An 18841-nucleotide genomic window follows, 5' to 3' on the forward strand; every position below is an offset into this window, starting at 1 on the left:
TCCAACCTTAGCAACAGAATGTACAGTGTTGCACTTTGGAAGGTTCTGATTCATTATTCCCATCACAAACTGTGCAGCAATATAGAGAGCTTTGGACATTTGATGGGCTAGAGTTACTATTCAACTTCAATGTAAGGAACAGTAGGAAACATCCTGGAATCCAGAGGGTCAGATTTATTATTTTACCCATTCCACCTTAGCAACAGTAGCTCGGGAAAGTTCAGATTTAGTATTCCCACCTCAAACTAAGCAACCATAGGGAAACCTTTGGATATTTGGAGTTACTAGTCCACTCCAAAGTAAGTAACAGTAAGGACAGTGCAAATGGTTGCAGGGGCCAGATTTACTATTTCCACTCCAATGTAAGCAACAAAAGGTAAAGTGTTAGACTTTGGATGATTAGATGTACTGTTTCTACTCACACCTGTGTGACAGTAGGGAAAGTGTTAGACTTGGAAGAGATAATATTTTATATTTCCATTCATGCTGAGCAACAATAGGGAAAGTGTTGGACTTTGGAGGGGTTAGGTTTACTATTGCCACTCCAACATATGCAACAGCAGGGGAAGTGTTGGATTCTAGAGGGGTCAGAACTGTATGGAAAATATTAAACTTTATAAATCTCAAATTTAATTTTCCCTATTCTATGTTAATTAAAATAAGTTACATATATACAAAATCAATAAACATAAAATATATTTCCATGGACAAATAAATACAAAATATTTTAACATGTAAAATATATATATACTTTATTAAAAATTAAATATACAGAATTAACAATAAAAATAAAACATAGAATTATATTTTAAAAATATATCAATTTAAAATTTTAAAGAATAGATTTAAAATACTTCCCACCATATTACCTTACAACCACAATACAAATTGAATAATAACAGAAACAATACACTTTATTTTCATTATGAAATCAATCATTATACAAAAAACTCCCTCCAAGCCAAATAATCCACCCAACAAAATGACATAAATTGTTTAAAAAAAATACAATTTCTACCAAATAAAAAAGCTAAAACAACAATAAAAAATAATCAAACAAACCTAACATTACCATAATAACAATGTATCAGACAAAACTAATACAACTCAACTAAAAACTTAAATAATGATATTATGTGCAACTGTATTTAAAAAAACAAAACAAAATGACAAACTTTATAACAGAATATGCATACCTTCTGTATTTTCTCCATTATTTTTATTTACATCACAATATTTGTTAAACACTGTTTTGGCGGAATTCCTGTATGTTGCTTAACAAGTAGAGTTCTCAAGATGGAGTTACACCCAGAAAATGTAGTACAATTTTCAAATATGCTTAAAACATTTTGATTCTTTAGAAATAGTTTTTGATGCGTTTGGTAAATTGTTATACATTTGTTACAGTCAGTGCCCCTATCACTATGGATAAGAACAGAATATGTGAGAGTGTTTAACCAAAAAATGTAAAAGCTGAATATTGTATTGTGATGTGGTTTAAAACCTACCTATTTCTCTCGTAACCAAAAGATGAAGTCATTAACTGTCATTTGACTTCTGACCAAAATGACAAGCTCTAACAATGCTAACATTTTGAGGCAGACCTGAAGTAGTAGCAATAATAAGTGGTATGCATTCAACTGTAGAAAACTAGAAGTGCCTATTATTCGCCTAAGTTGACATAGATGACACTAGTGTAAATTGGATATTTCAAGCTCTTACACGTTCACTTTTGGGGCAAAGATGTAGTTTTCACCAACATCAACCAGCTCAGTAGCTGATACTTAATGATGTGGTCCAAAACACCATCACAAATTGCACAGATGCTGTTAAGTGACTAAAATCTTTCTCTGGAAAATTTCCTGAACCCAAAAAGGAATGTTAATGGTAAATGTAGACAGACCAAGTCTCTGTTTGTGAATGCCAAGTTATATGTGGTGAAGCTAGAAAACAAATAGTGGATTTCAGAATCATTTATTCATGTTTGTCCATAGTTGGATCATCTTGTCCAAATGGTAATTGATATTTTGACAACAATAAATGCAGTGTCTGTGAGTGCAAAAATAGAACTAAAGAAATTGACTTGGACTTGAAGGACTTATTGGAAAGTTATCAAACTATGGGGGTTATTCCAACTTTGGAGGAGGTGGTAATCCGTCCCAAATGTGACGGATTTACCACCAGCCGTATTACGAGTTCCATAGGATATAATGGACTCGTAATACGGCTGGTGGTATATCCGTCACTTTACCGTCACTTTTGGGACGGATTACCACTTCCTCCAAAGTTGGAATAACCCCCTATGTCATAATTGTTACTTCTGTCAAAAATAAGATGGACAACAACATGAGTACACAAACTCTAATTGGATCCTTTGTGGAACCTGGTCCAAAACACATGGCCCAACGTTAGCAGAATTCAAGCAAGCCAAAAGAAAAATGCCCCACCTTACACCATGCTTATTCAATACCCCAGAACTCTGGAAATATCCAATTGCAATTAGTAACAAGTGGGTTGTGTTCAAAAGGATAAGTATTGTATACTATCACCAACAAAACGTTTATCTTATATTCAACAAAATAGAAGATCAGTCAAGCATTTCACGTAAAGATGCACACTTGTCATGCTATAATATCTGTAGTGCCACTGAAATCATTCTCCTTGACCACACCTCCATGTTTACTAACTACTGTAGGACAATATATTAAAAGAAATCTTCAAAAGAATTGTGCTGAGTAGAAGACAAAAACCCGTTGATCAATTACCAGCGCTGCAGTGAAAAATATATTATTTCTATTGGTGCCCATTCTCCCTCTCTAGTAGATTACCATGATATGCGCTGGTGCAATATGTCCAGTGATGAGCAACTTGGAAATCATTGTTTTAAAAACATTGCAAGTGTTATGAAGACTAGAGAACACACATATGTTTTGTAAAAGGTTAGCTGGAGATGGACACAATCAGCAGGAGTCCACTGCTAGAGCCACTACTCTTCCCTGCCCCACTCCCTGCCTCTACAAATATCACCTACCCTATTGTCATCTTCTTCACTGCCAAATAACCCAGGTGGCAACTTTCTTTGCACGACCCCAGATGTCAAGCCTCACCTCCACATCAGAACCCTCACTCCCCTGATCCCATATCTCAGCTCCTGGACCCATTGCATTTTCTATTCTCTGAAACATATTGGATGATTTTCACAGCAGAATCCCAGCATTATGATGCCCTATCCATGACCAGCATGATTTCCTACACCTGGGAAAGCGCTCAGTTTGTAGGCCTGCAGAAGGGGTAACTCTGCACCTCTGAAGTGAAGGTGGAGATATGAAACGTTGTTCATCTTCACTGTTGTAAAGTTTTCCAATCATCAAGACTTCCTGGATGAAGGATTTATATTTGCCCTTAACATAAACATATTTTGACACTGAGAGGGGTAAACATACAGTATAAACTTTGAAGGTAATTTGGTCCAATCATACATTCCGAAGAACAATGTACTACATTATATAGGAATTTAACCAGACTTATTGAAAAGAGCAATACGTTTGGGAAGAACACATTGATAAAAAACACTTTCACAAATATTTAAGGAAATGGAATTTGTATTAGATGAGATAATATAATACAAAAACAGTAACAAATTCCTTTACAAATAAATACTTTATTTTACTCACTCATTCACTCTAGCCTATGCCTAAACCTAATAACCCAAACCACCTCCATTCCCCACAACCATCTGAACCCAGTCTTAACAGTTTCCCCAAATACAACCTTTCAACTTCCCCTTTCCCTAACCTTTAATTCATAATTCCTAATTGTTTCCTTACTTTTACCTTAACTGAAACCTTTATACTAATCTAAACCAAACAAATCAAAACCTTAATCTAAACATAACTCTAAAATAAAGTGAAGCTAAACAGGAGCTTATCTATCTTAGTTGCCACTACCATTTTTAAAACACTTTTACATTTTTGATTCATTGCATTTTTTTAAACGTATGTTATTGTGAGCTAAATCTGATATTTGATTTAACTTCTTCCCTTCATAATGGTTTCTTTGTAATGGTATTTCTAAATAAGTGCTTAAAAAAACTTCATTTTAATTCACACAGATATCACTACAGTCAATCAACACCAACAGAGCTCAGCTCCTATCCCATGAGGCGCCCTCTCCTCTGGGGTATTCACTGGCACTCATTACAGCAGAAAAACAAGCTCATATTGTGATCACAATATTCTGACTTCTCGAATATGGCAAATGTAAATATTGCCAGCCAAACCGGCAAAATCATCATTGACTGGCAACAAAGAGAACAGAAAATATAAATCATTTAAAACTCATAATAATTGGAAACAAAAAAAATAATGTAGAGGATATATTGCAGTGCAACATCATGCACAGAAAATACAAATGCAGATTTTTTGACTCACTTTTATTTTTTTCCCACTTATTTTTTCTGTGCTCACTTTTGTTGTCTTTCTATTGCTGTTTCACAACAACACTAGAATTTCCCCCCCAGTTACATATATGTGAACTCCCAAAAACCTGCCTATCAATTTACACTGTATTATACCAATGAACAAACAACTAACTGATGTTACTATTTGATTAACATCAAGCTGAAGGCAGATAGCTGAATAAATAATTGATGCAAAGTAAATTGATGCTTACCAATTAGAAAAAAGAGAGCCTTACTAAAAAAAATAACATCTGGTTCGGACAACAATATTCTGGTATAACACAATTAGATGTGGAGGCAACACAACCTTTGTATTTAGATGTATTTTTATTTAAAGAAAAGTAATGACTATTTGCAAGTGTGTTCCTGTTTTTACTTTGTTCTTGGAGCAATCTTGCTAGACCTTTATGTTGATGATCAAATGCAGGTACAGGATATTCACTACCTTCTCGTCCTCATTTCTCTTGTTCTTTTGTTTTAGCTGGAATGAGAATGGGGTATCCACACTCTCTCTCAGTTTTTGAATCACAATCTTCCATCTTTCTCTGTATTTTATTTCACATTGTTGAGACTTAAATTCTCCTGTTGTGACCAAGACCAAGATACTTTCTATTAGGTCCCTTCTAGAGTGGTTACTTTTTCAAGCGTTCTTTCTTCAGTGGATGCCAAGTGAGGCTCACTAGTATATATCCTCTCATATAGCTTGTTCACCTTTTTGATCTTACCTAGATACAGTTGTCTGTATTTAAAGACCTATTGTGAACACGATAACAATACATAGCTTGGGCTTTGGGTCAGACCCATACTCATGATATGATGGCATTCTTGTAGATAACATTTGTCTTCACTTAACTGGAGGGTGTGGTTCCCTAACCTTGTGCTTGCCCTGCCTCTACGGCATTTCTGCTTCAACATTCTTCTGATTTGATGAGTTTTGTCATTCCACTTCCCATTTGAGTGAACTACTTTTTTAAAATTCTCTTCCACTTTTTAATGGCAGTGCATCACTTTCTTCACTCTCAATTCCATCTGTTCACTGCCACACCTCACCCCATGATCATTCACTGCAAGCGTGTGGAGAGAAACAGACCAAGCAGGATGACATTTTCTTTTATTTCCATTCCATTGCTACCCATTGTGGATACTAGAAATATACTCCTAATTTGGGGGTCCATTGCTATCGCCCACATATAATATTGCCATGCTATGTTGGGGTGTTTACCTGCATCCGTAGGGCACACCACTCCCTTTGCCTGAAAATTCACAATTATTTTCATGGCAGTGCAAACTCTACCAAACATGGTAGAACACCTGCAATGTACAAAAATCTAAACTGAGTCTCCTAGCTACTGGAGTTTTGAAACTGGAGTTATAGCCAAGATAATTCACTGTGACCTCCATTTCAGCTTATCTGAAGTTGGTGAAACCTCATGTGTTTTGGTTTAGGACTATTGATGCTGGAGAGACCTGAACTTCAAGAAATGTTTTCCAGTGCCTTTTTACCACTAATACAAACCTGTTAGATATAGTAATGTGTTATTTGTTCAGTGTGCATATGCCCATGAGAGTTTCTATATTCCATCGGCCAGACAAACAAAAACATGGGATCCTTCCTACATAAAAGCAGATGGGAATAACCATGTTTAAATGAACTAATACATATATCTCTCATTAGCAATCAGCATTAGAGGGTGGAGCAACAGTGGGACCCGAGATGAGAACCTTCTGCCACCACTCTAGCTGCCTTTAAAAGACCTAGAATGTAATACTATCAGAATTGTGTAGACAAGTACTACTACAAGCCAGAGCCCGAATTACTACTTATGAACAATGAAAGAGACATTGAGGGCTAATCTCCACTGGACAGGAAATCAGCATGGTAGCCTCATTCTGCCTTATAATGCCTACAGAGGAGATAACAGAAGCTTAGGGCCAGATGTAGCAAAAAAACAAATAGCGAGTTGCAATTTGCGAGTCCTTCCGACTCGCAAATTGCAACTCGCTATTTGGTATGCAGAACGGTGTCTCAGACACCGTCTGCGAGTCAGTATGGGGTCGCAAGGATCCACCTCATTAATATTAATGAGGTGGGTCGCAAATTGCGGCCCCATACCGACTATGGGCACTCGCAAACATGGAGGCCTGCTGTAGTCAGCAGACCTCCATGTTCGTGACTGCTTATAAATAAAGCAGTTTTTTTTTTTTAAGTGCAGCCCGTTTTCCTTAAAGGAAAACGAGCTGCACTTTAAAAAAAATCCGAAACCTTTAGTTTCGGTATTTTTTCAGGGCAGGTAGTGGTCCCTTGGACCACTACCTGCCCTGAAAAAATAATTTGTGGTCCATTCACAAAGGGGAAGGGGTCCCACGGGGACCCCTTCCAATTTGCGAGTTGGTTACCATCCACTTCAAGTGGATGGTAACTGCGACACCATTTGCGACCGCATGTGCGGTCGCAAATGGTATTGCATACCACTGCGAATCGCAAATAGGAAGGGAACACCCCTTCCTATTTGCGATTCGGAAATGCATTTTGCGAGTCGGTCCTGACTCGCAAAATGCATATCTGCATAGAAAACTGCGATTTGCGACTCGCAAACCGCATTTTTTGCCGTTTGCGAGCCGGAAATCGTTTCCTACATCTGGCCCTTAGAGATCACTATGAATAAAGCATTTTTACAATTAGTTTATGAGCTCTCCTGACTGCCCCTTTGGCACTTTCATCCTGTTCCTCCTTGTAAGGTCTATAGTAAAATGTTGACAACTTTGTGATACTATTTTCATTTTTCATATACTTACAGGTGGCCTGACTTCAGTGATATTGGTTGCATCAGCGGTTCGTCAGTGGGAGTGGAGGAGCGTTGCCCCCACCCCAATGCTGAGTAGAAAGTGTGAAAAATAAAATGCCAATAAAACAATTTTATTGCCATTTTCTTTTTTACTGTCTGCCAGCAAAACAGAGGGCAGGGCAGTACCAGTGTGTCACTGCTGCCAATCCACTTCAGTTTGAAGTGTGCATTGGTTTCGCCGGCTACCTTTGCTACAGCCAAACCGACATGAGCAATTCAAACTCTCCAGTGAGGAGTGGCCACTTTAGTTTGACATGCGCAATTCAAACCTCTCCAACCTGGCTGTCTTGAACAGCCGGGTTGGAGAACAGGCACAGGCCTACAGTGCTTTTCAGAGTGTGGAGATGTGCCGCTCCAGACAATCAAGGTGATTCACTCATGCTGCTTAACAGCATGAGAACAGTGTTTTGATTGGCTAAAGGAGGTGACTTTGGGACCTCCTGCTCGGACTGGACTCCAGAGCCAGCAACAGCGAGGACATGGATATGCTGCTGAACATGCTGCAGTCAGTGTAAGGTAAGTTTATATATTTTTTTATATATTTCATTTGCTTTTTGGCCTTCCATTGAAATATTTCACCATTCGCCACTGAAAGGTTGACACCAATGAAGTCAATGATAAATGGTTAGGACTATTTTTATCTGTGGTGTTTATTTCAATTTTTAGCGTGAATTATTTAAGGTAGCTCGATTATTTTTCTTCACCCTTAGTTTGAAGTTTAATATACTTGTACTTATAACTGCACTGCTTTTTGACTTCTTGACACCAGATCTCACAGTATGTTAAAATGTCAGCCAGATGTGCATGAAGGTGGTTCTTTAGCAGCCTTAGTGCGTTTGTTGAGGATTCTCAACAAAGTCATTAACTAAAATTCCTGTCCAGGCAATTTCTTGCACTAATATTTAGCCACATTCGTTAGACCAGCACAATGAAAATCTGATCACTATTTAGGGCCTGATTATGAATCAGGCGGTCACCAGAGTGCCAAACTCATCGTGGCGTTCCCGACTGCCGCCAGTTTGGCAGTCCGACCACCCAATTTAAAGTTTGGCGGTTGGACCCCCATACCACAGCGGTGTTTCACCAGGAGCAATGTTCCCAATGTGCTGACGCAGGTCCAGGTTGGAATCAGCCAGGGCGGCACTGAACTGAGCACCGCCCTGCTGATTACAACCTGGTTCTCTGCCAGCCTTTTCATGGCAGTTTCACTGCCATGAAAAGGCTGGTGGAGAGCAGGTGCAGGGGCCACAGACAGTGAGCATTGTGAGGGTGCTGGTGCACCCCGTGGGTGGTAGCATTGCCGTCTGCTCGATTATGAGCTGGCAACAATGCTGCGCCACTTTCCCGCTGGGCTGATGGGCAGAAACCTTGGTTTCCGCCTGTCAGCCCAGCTGGAAAGTTGTAATGGGCCTGGCTGGGAGGTAGTCGGTAAGGCGGCAACCTCCCCGTCATCCTGTCCGTCAAACTAGTAATCAGGGTCTTAGTCCTAAAGTCTACAATTGAACGTAAAGTATTACCATTCAGTGTGCACCATGACCCCCATGCCTGCTCTGCACATTGTATGTGAGATTTTTAATGATCAGCTATAAAATGTTCAAACATGCATTATTTCTTTATGTTAGAAAATCCGACTTTGCATCCTGAATATTGTATAATTGCCATATGTGGTAGGGACTCTGAGGGCTAATACATTGCACTATCCTTGTGTTCTGTCATTTCGTCAAAACCTGGAGTGTTTGCATTTCAGATAAGGAAGAAAATGTGCCAGATCACATCTACGGGATCATTCCATTTTGGGATCAAACACCCTTTTGCGTCTCAAACCACACTCCAAGATGGGCAGTGTTTGCTTTTGTACAAATTACATGTTATTTGCCCACCATCTAACTGCATGCCTTGTGCTATTTATCTACTTTCACAGCAGTTAGCGCCTAATGTGAATATTTTTGGAAAAGAGCTCAAAATTTCAGTTTTTCCACTATGAAACGTATTCCACACTCTAGAGTACATTTCAGAATTCGTAACTCATACTCATAATGTCATAATATCTGGTGGGTTATAGTAGCACTTTGTGCTATTTAGTGTGCTTGGCTCTGTTGTCTTAGTCATGAAAAAAAAAAAAAAATGTTTTTCCTGTAATATCGTAACTAATATGGCAGCACTTTATGTTTAGGCACCCAGGTAGCCCTCCAGCATTTCACTGTTTCGATCTTCCGCTTTCTTATGCTTTGTTGAGCATCTTTTTGTCTCAGTTGTATTCATCATTGTTTTTTGAGCTGGCTGTATTAATTCTATGTGCATACATGGATGGATTGACGGTTTTAGGCCAGTGGGTGGATACAGCATCATATGGGTTTGTAGATTGATCTCTGTGATTCATAGTATAGAAGAATGAGTTTATTTTAAAGACCGGTTTCCAAGGTTTTTTGTGTTCTAAATTTTTCAAGTTTCCTACTTGTGGGCCTCTTGTTTTGACTTCTTAATGTTCACCACATTCAATATTTTGTTCGTGATGGGCAGTATCTGAAGTAGATCATTCCAATTTTTGGTTCGCATTTTTTTATTTTATCTTATTGTTCCTTGTGATCAGTACTCTAATCATTGATGTTAATTGTGGCAATGCTGTTGTATAGCAATCATCTGAATGAGGGTTATGATATTTCTTTTCTACAGATGTGGCGAATAATGCATGAAAATACTGCTTTCTGATTAAGATTTCCAGAAATAAATAGGAGCTAAGTGTATATTTAGATTAATGGAATTTAATGTTTTTCGCATAAGTAAAGAAAATGCAATGGACCGCCATGAAATCTGGAATGATTTCTGCCTAACTTTGTTGAAATGTGTTTGACTGCAAAAATGCCTGGATTGTGGCCACTAAGCAGTGCACCTCCAAAGTATGCATACATTTCACCAACAAATAAAACAGGATATATCTTTGCCATCATTTGTAACTCCACCTTACTATTTTGGTTGTGGAAATAGAAATGAACTTATCAAGGTGCAATTTCAAGCAGTAGCAGAATGCATGCAGAGCTCTTTGAGATAATTCTCTTATTGCCACATGCTAATCTCTGGTATTGTTCCATTACATACACCTAACGCCACCTACGAGTCGTTCGACAAGTCAGAAGTTAGAGAGTTGGATTCTAATGAATTTGAAATTTGGAGTTTATTACAAATAGAACATGAGCCTTGATAAAGTCCCTGAATGGGACGAAACATGTGTTGGCTAAACATCGTACAGGCTGAAGCTTACCTCTATTGGTTGAGGACTTATAAAGACTGAACATCTGGATTAACACCATATGGGCTAAATCTTACTCTTATTGGTTGATGTTTTATGAAGACTATAACTTTGTTACATCACTGTGACATGTATATGTTGGGAAGACAATTGTGTCAGACATGGCCGGGGACATACTGGTACACAACACATATTGAACACATACACAAATGTCATTTTGGTGTCAGTATTGGTTGCTAAATGCATGCTGGCACCACAGTGATGGTACAATCACACCTGTCAACTGTGTCCATGTGTGCACCTTGCCAGGGGACCTGTACTTGTCATGTTGTGCTTTGAGTTGTGGAGTGAGTCAGTACATGTATGTGTATGTGCAATGAGATTGGCTGGTTGAGGTGGAAGGAGCTGGAGTGGGAGATGTGGATGTGTCAGTATGTGTGCCACTTGCATATGGCATTGATGTTGTTGTGCATGTTGTGTTGTGTTGCTTCGGACAACTTTGAGGTGGGTGTTGAGTGGTGATTATTGCTGTGATGTGCATCTTTGTGGTGTGTGAGAGTGTTTGTGTGTGGATGAGTGTGTAGTTGTGTTGGTCATTGTTGTTGTGTCATGTGTGGGTCAATAGTGTGTTTATGTTGTGTCACAGATATGCATCAATGTGTGTTTACAGCATGTTTATGTTGTGGTCGAATGGCAGTGGATTATAGTGTGTATGTGGTGTATTGTGTTATGTGTGATGCAGGGGGACACATATAGCTACGGTGTTTATGTGTGACTTACCTCTATTCTTTAGCCATTGCCATTGTCCAATGTCCATTGGGTCCAGCAACAGCCTTCCTCCGTCAGAAAACTACCTCCAGTACTGGCACATCTAAACACAGTGTCGGGAACACTGTCGACCTGACGTCTTATTGGGTCAGACACCTCGGTTGTTTGGCAGTGACATTGACAAGATCTAAATCAGGCCTTTAGTCACTAATGCTTTTTGATTAGAACATTTTATCACTATTTTCAAATGGCGCAGAAGTATTACAGAAAGCAAAATGTGCTAGAAAGTTTGATCTGACCCTAACTACACAGATTTCTATTTTAGGTGTTGTCACATCTTTACTGGTCATTCTTTACTTGTCTCAGTCAACTCATACTGTAAATCCAAGGGGAGAGAGGAAAGCGGCATATCTGGTCAATCTACATATCCATACACTGCTGTATGCACTCACCATGAATTCATGCATGTACATACACGACATATCAGTCATCCATGTACCCACTTAACACCCAGCTGTGACTGAAGGTACTCTTTTGTGCGATGTTGGTCGGCATTTGTGGCTCTATCTGTACTGCCTACAAGTACATGAGCCTCCATGTGTGTTACATGTGTGCCAGTACAAGCACCCAACACAGCTATGCACAACATTTAGAACAAATACAAGCACTTAGAACTTGGCCTTACCAATGCTCACTTTTATACTAAAGGGGTCCTTGTGAAAGGGTTTCGGAACAAGTTCTAAATGCAGCCTGCAAAGTTCTGTCCAGGTGCCACCAGACATTTATATTGCGGAGTTGAGCAGCGTCATACGCTTGTACCCTGCATAATCACTTTTATATCCTTTAAGATGTGCTTGCACATGAATATATCATATTTGAACCTTACGTTTGAGATCATTTGTCAGTTTCAATTATTTTTACATAAAGCCTTGCACAGTTATTAACCTTTAGCTTACGTCAATGTGTGGAATTTAGACGAGTCAAGTTATATCCTGACTCATCAAATTTCAATTTGACAAAAAACTTTGTAATGTCGAAAGTAAGATTTTTTAATATGGTGCATGTGTAATCTGTATCTAGCTTGGTCGGATAATTAAACCTTGTTGGAGCAAAACATTATTAATCTTCAGGGAGAGCATATTTAAAGGTTTTCCTCCTAGTACAGCAAATTGACCTGTTTCTCTTAAATTATTTCCTATGTTTAACTTATTTTGCAGTACCATTCTAGAATAATTCGATTTCAGTAAGACAGCGGCACATGACGGTATCCGAGTGGTTATGGCCATACTTGCTGTGTTCCTGTTAATTTAATTGAGTCCGTAATACATTTTTATTCTAAGTTACCCATTTCGAGCTTTCAGTCCTTTTGTCCTCATTCAATTTAATTGAGTTGCTGCTTTTTCACAAGCTTATCCTTAACATTGGATTCATGGAGCCATATCTGAGCTCATGGTGTGTATGTGTGAATGGCAATGATTTTTGATGGTTCACAGGGTCCGTAGGCAGAAAAGGTTGGTGGAAAAAAACAGTGTGAAGAGTGTACATATATAAATATATATATATATCTCCCTCTCGCTCTCTCTCTGGGACTCGCAAATTGCAACTCGCAATTTGGATCCTACCTACATCTGGCTCTAAGCTACTGTGATCAAGACCAGTAGGTCGAAACGCGTCAGTGGTGAAGGATGGTGATTTAATCCTGACTGCAATAAAAATAAATAATTTCCTCCTGGAGTGCGGTGGTGAAGTTGCTTACAACTGTTTGTTTTTGGAGATATATATATATGTATATATATATATCTATATATATATATATATAAACACTCTCTTTCGGCGTAGTCACTCCGCTCCTGATCGCCGGTGGTGCTGCTATGTGAACGCGCACCACCGCATTCTATAAATCGCCACTTTCCTCCGTCTCATTAAAGAACGAACAGCACTCCAGAGCTTGTATTCATTAATTTATTTTGCTATTCCAACAGGAACGCGTTTCAGCTGTTATGCCTTCATCGGCCTGTTGGCCGCCATTTTGTGTTACTATTTATACACAATAGATCATCTTTCTTCACTTATTCAACGACATCATAATTAATTCCTATAACCACTGCAATTGGCTTGAGATTCCATTATTAAATTCAACACTCAGGTTGCATATTTGTTATGCATCATACAACAGATAAAAATCTCAATAAAATACCCTTAGCGAAACAACCCAAACAATAGTCATAATGACAGCGATTGTTCTAGAATTCTCTAACGCACGTTTTAGACATTGCTTTGCTCTTAAAAAGTGTAATACAAAACTCAGCGTTAAATGCGCTGTATGTACTCATTAAATCATCTTACATCACTTGTGCTCCGACATCATGATCAATTCCTATAATCACTTCAATTTTACTTATAATTCCATTATTCCATTCAATATTCAAGTTATGTATTGTTATATTGTTTTACCTTATCCATTGTAGTAGCAATGACAGAACATCCCAAGCAATCATCATAATGACTGCGATTATTTTACATCTTTAGACAATATTTATCACTTAAATAGTGTTATTCACAATTCAGCGTTACATGCGCTCTTATATTAATTAACAGTCTAAACTGAAATACTCGCTATTGGTACCTGTCATTACAATAAGTAATGACAGGTACCAATAGCTGGGACTCCCAAATTGCAACTCGCAATTTGGAATGCAGAAAGGTGTCTCAGACACCTTCTGTGAGTCGCTATGGGGTCGCAAAGACCAACCTCTTTAATATTAATGAGGTGGGTCGCAATTTGCGACCCCATAGCGATTCAGGGCACTCACGGGGATGGTGGCCTGCTGGGAACAGCAGACCACCATGTCCGTGACTGCTTTTAAATAAAGCAGTTTTTTTTTTTCTAAGTGCAACCCGTTTTCCTTAAAGGAAAACGAGCTGCACTTTGAAAAAAAAAATGAAACCTTTTGTTTCAGTATTTTTCAGGGCAGGTAGTGGTCCATTGGACCACTGCCTGCTCTGAAAAAAAAAAATTGTGCCAGATACAAAGGGGAAGGGGTCCCATGGGGACCCCTTCCCGTTTGCGCCTGGGTTACCATCCACTTCAAGTGGATGGTAACTGCGCTTTCATTTGCGACCGCAATCGCGGTCTCAAATGAAAATGCATACCAGTGCGACTCGCAAATAGGAAGGGAACACTCCTTCCTATTTGCGACTCGGAAATGCATTTTGCGGGTCGGTTCCGACTCACAAAATGCATTCCTACATCTCAAAGTGGCTTTAGCGACTCGCAAACAGCGATTTTCGCCGTTTGTGACTCGCTAAAGCTTTGCTACATCTGGGCCTTAGTCCTATCTCCATGTCCCCTATTTATAGTATCTCTCCTATGACCCCTATTAGTGCATTGTGGGACATGTAGTCTGTTAAAAATAAATTGAATGTTGTGCATTAAAAACCAAGCTCCCCACCACCACAGAACGTGCCCAACGCTACACAAATTGTCTAAATTAATATGTGCAAAGAATATCACTATTCACAACAATCATTATGTCCATTTCTATTCTGTTGGTACTATTAACCTTGCTTAATGCAATTACCTCTGTGATTGCTATATGTACCTGATAATAGATTGGTGCACTTATCTATTATTGTTTTCATACTTTCTCATATACATCCTAAATTTACCTCATTTTCTCTTTGATATTTATCTATAAATGTCCTCTATCCACACATCCACAGGTAATCTTATCTAGTGACTGTTAACAAGAGCGTTATATATCCTCAACCTACAGATGATAATGCAATTCTTCATCCCCATTCAGACCCCTCGGGCTTTTGGTTTTGAGCTGTATTATGAACCGTGACTCCAAACGTCTCAGTTGTAACTCTCTATCTCCTCCCCTTTCATTGCTCTCTACACTCGCAATACCAAAAAATCTCATGTCTGTCCATTTAGCTCCATCATGAGTCATAAGGTGTTTTGCAATAGCATAGGTTGTATCCTTTTTTTGCATGGCTCTAATGTGTTCCAAAATGTGTTTTTTTAAAGGACAAATTGTACTGCCCACATAACGCAGACCACATGTGCATTGAATCACATATACCACATAATTGGAATTACATGTGATCTTTTTGTTGATAGTCATCTTGTTACCACCAGAGTCCTCAAATTCCTTCACATTCATCCCAATGCGGCATGCTTTGCACTTCTTACAGCAAACAAAACCATTTGTTTGGCTCGAGAGCCAGTTTGACTGTTCTTTGATCTGAAAGTGACTATTAACCAAAAGGTCCTGTAGAGATGGTACTTTTTTATACGTAACCATAGGTTTTTCCCCAACCAACTTTCCCACCTCTGGGTCCTTCCTTATAATGTACCAATATTTCCTCACAATTTTCGAGATTAAATGGCTCTCCTTGGTGTATGTCATTACAAATCTAATAGTTGTGTCTTCCTGAGGTTTTTTCATCATTGTTTTGTTCAATATATTATCTCTGGTTCGGGCTCTTGCTTTTAGTTCCCCAGCTCTAATATCTTTGTATTTGTATTTTCTTTGAAGAAATCTCTGTCTCGTTTCAGTGAATTTTTGTTCCATTTCACTTTCTGTGGAACAGTTACGTTTTATTCTGACAAATTCTCCATAAGGTATACTCTTTTTCAATGACATTGGATGGAAGCTCTCTCCGTGCAAGATGCTGTTGATGTTTCCTTCCGAAATAGAGTTGTCTGAATCCGATTGTTCTCTACATACACCATCACATCCAAAAACTGGACCCGTTCTTTACTTATATTATATGTGAATTGGAGGCCCATATAATTTTGATTTAGTTTTACAAAGTGTTGCAGGAATTCATTTTCTGTCCCATTCCAAATGATGAAAAGATTATCTATAAATCTTAACCAGATCACAGCTTTCTCCGCTAGTTTCTCATTCTCACCTCCCCAGGCTATCTGTTTCTCCCACCAGCCCATGGTCAAGTTGGCATAACTCGGTGAGAAGGAAACGCCCATTGATGTCCTGCGGATTTGGGCAAAGATTTGATGATTAAATAGGAATATATTATTGTTCAGACACAATTCTATCATCTTCAACAGCATTTGAGAGTGTTTTAACAGAGTTATGTCATGTTGTTGTAAAAAATATTGCACTGCTTTCAATCCAATCTCGTGGTCAATAGATGTATAGAGAGATACCACGTCAATAGTGACCAATTTATAGCCTTCTTCCCATCCAATGTCAGCAAGAATCCTCAGGAAATCACCATTATCCTTAATATAAGAACTTACATTTTGTACTAACGGTGCCAGAAAGAAATCCACATAAGTAGAAATATTTTCATACAGTGCTCCACAACTCGAGATAATTGGACGCCCTGGGGGATTTTTTAAGCTCTTGTGTATCTTCGGGAGGAAGTATATTGTAGGAAGTGTCGGATTTTCATTTCTAAGGAATGTTTTTTCATCATCATTTAACAAACCAGCCTCATATCACGAGTCCAGATATCTATTCAACTCAAAGATCAAATCATTTATGGGATTCCTTTGCAGTTTCAGATAGTGATTTTTATCATTTAATTGACGGTATGCCTCCTGCATGTACTGCTGCTTTTCCATAATCACTATGTTCTCACCTTTGTCTGCTGATTTGATTTCCAAGTTGTTATTCTCCATAAGTGCCTTCAGTGCCTGCGGTTCTCGTATAGTGATATTTTCACTTTTCTCATTCTTGATCTTAACCATCTTCTCAAGATCCTCGATTACCAAATCATGGAATATATCCATTCTATTACCTGGTGATAAAGCTGGACAAAATTTAGATCTGGGCTTAAAGTCTGTACGACAGTGTTTAGATGTTTCAATCCACAGCTCCTCCAGTATCTGTGTCTCTGTGACCTGATCGTCTCCAAGATTGTGCATCAAATCAAATGCAGTTTTAGGGCCAGATGTAGGAAAAAGGGAAATTGCGACCTGCAATTTGCGAGTCCGTGCGACTCGCAAATTTAAACTCGCAATTTGCCATGCAGAAAGGTGTCTCAAACACCTTCTGCGACTCGCAATGGGGTCGCAAAGACCCACCCCATTAATATTAATGAGGTGGGTCGCAGTTTGCGACCCCATTTCGAGTATGGGCACTCACGGGGATGGTGGCCTGCTGGAGACAGCAGACCACCATGTCCGTGACTGCTTTTTAATAAAGCAGTTTTTTTTTCTATCTGCAGCCCATTTTCCTTAAAGGAAAACGAGCTGCACTTAGAAAAAAAAAACGAAACCTTTTGTTTCGGTATTTTTCAGAGCAGGCAGTGGTCCATAGGACCACTACCTGCTCTGAAAAATTGTTTTTGTGATCATTCACAAAGGGGAAGGGGTCCCATGGGGACCCCTTCCCGTTTGCGAATGAGTTACCATCCACTTCAAGTGGATGGTAACTGCGAGTTCATTTGAACTTGCATAGCGTTGCGAGTCTCAAATAGTAAGGGGAGACCCCTTCCTATTTGCGAGTCGGAAACGCATTTAGCGAGTCAGATCTGACTCGCAAAATGAATTTCTGCATCGTGGAGAGGCTTTTGCGCCTCGCAAATGGCGTTTTTTGCCGTTTGCGAGTCGCAAAACCTTTCCTAAATCTGGCCCTTAATATCAGATTTTTGTTGAATGGTCAGACTGGGGCTAGTCACACCCCCATCATTATTGGTCACTTTTTTAGGTGCACTCTTTGCAAAGAATTTCGCCAATTTTAGTTTGCGTACATAGTTATATAAATCCACTCTAGTTTCTACAGAGTCATAATGTTTTTTGGTACAGAACGTTAATCCCCTATTTAATAGGGTTCTCTCGTCTTGTGTCAATTCATGATTGGAGAGATTAACTATTAAGTTTACATCCTGTTCCAATTTATTTGGACTGCTCAGTTCTTTTGTTTGCTTCTCAGTGGGTATCCTCTTATTTTTTCTAGGTCCCCTCCTTGTTTTCCGATGTTTCCTCGTTCTGTTCCAAATTTCTTCCCTCTTCCTCGTGTTTGGCCTCTGCCTCTGCCTTTTGGTTTTCTCTGGTCCATGTAGATCAGTTTCATTTCGTCTAAAAAAGTTACTTTCTTGACATTCGTAGAAGTGCCTTCTCCTTCACTCAATTCCAAATCCGATTCGCTTAGCGATGTCTCGGGGGAAATATATATATATATATAGACACATATATATCAAACAAACGTGGTCACAGAGCAGCGTGCCGCACTGCTGGTGCAAATGCCAGGGATTGACCACTTCCCTGCTATATTAAACCAAAAACCGCACTGCACTCCCAGGAGATTACTTTCCACCTCTTCATTGCAAAGTCCTCACAACTATCTAAATCGCCACCTACGCATTTCAACTTTCGTCTTGATCACTTGATCACAGTGGTATATATATATATATATATATATATATATATATATATATTAGCTATTGGCTGTCGCTAGTAGGTAGTTATAGTAAGGACCATGTTTCCATAGAAAAAGCGTTTTTTTGGCTTGCCTATATCTTTAGCACCGTTTCACGAATCAT

Source organism: Pleurodeles waltl, chromosome 11, assembly GCF_031143425.1.
Source record: "Pleurodeles waltl isolate 20211129_DDA chromosome 11, aPleWal1.hap1.20221129, whole genome shotgun sequence".
Taxonomy (NCBI): domain Eukaryota; kingdom Metazoa; phylum Chordata; class Amphibia; order Caudata; family Salamandridae; genus Pleurodeles; species Pleurodeles waltl.